The sequence below is a fragment of the Apis dorsata genome, unplaced genomic scaffold (assembly GCF_000469605.1).
Source record: "Apis dorsata unplaced genomic scaffold, Apis dorsata 1.3 scaffold_59, whole genome shotgun sequence".
NCBI lineage: Eukaryota > Metazoa > Arthropoda > Insecta > Hymenoptera > Apidae > Apis > Apis dorsata.
Genome location: NW_006263359.1, coordinates 1222937 through 1224002, shown reverse-complemented (window position 1 = coordinate 1224002; position 1066 = coordinate 1222937).

Genomic DNA, 1066 nt, shown 5'->3' with positions numbered 1-1066 from the left:
TTTTTTTTTTTTTTTTTTTTTTTTTAATTCGTTTATTACTAACCGTGTCTTCGACCACTGATCACGGAATTTTCTTATTCGAAGACACGAGCGATATTTCGATATACGATCGATCGGTTAGAGATTATATATAGATCGCGGGTAAAATTTTGTTGTATTTATGATACATGGAGGAGGCAGACTCGAGAAGTGCAGCTCGACCTTTTTTAACCCCTTAACGTATACGTATGTATTAATTATGATCGACGGTCGGTAATTTGGCAAAAATTAATTAATTTTTGGCAATTACGATTTCTGGGCTGGTATGATAAATGCATCGCGTTGTAACACAGTTACATGCTTTTAAAAAGTTGAAATCTATCGTTCGAGCGATAAGATTATCAAAAAAAAATCTATTGTATATTGTGGCATAACACAGTTAGTTATTGCTTTTAATAACTAAATTTGATACAATATACATTGATTGTTATTTTTTTTAAAATCATCTATCATCTCTCTCGTGATACACGATATGCATTGATTGATTATTATTATTTTTTTTTTTTTGTAAAAAAAAGAAGCTAAAATTTCCCATATATCTATATGTTGGTATTAGAAGTATTGATGAACGTCATACGCAATGATGGTTCATCATATAGTAAAATTGTAAAATGGATTAAATCGATGAAACATAGTCGAACATCAATAGATTCTTGTACGTTAAGTGGTTATAAAAAACGATTATTTAAACGATTAAGTTGATGTGTTCTGACCGTTATAATTCTCATCTAAACGTAAGGATCGATGACTGAAAAATGAAATGTGTTCTTGTGACATTTTGAGAAAATTTCGGCATGCAACATCATTTCATTTTTTATTCAAGACTATCATTTTCTTCAAAGCGACATTGTAAATTTGTAACAATAACAATAACAATAATAATAATAATAATAATAATGTCAGAAATATCATTCCGTTCATGGTTCTTTGTTGCGATGGCAAAGGATGCATGCATGAAATTGTTTCTGAAATATAATTGGTCAATCGATTAATTGGCGAGGAAACAAGGAATGATATTTCAATGGAA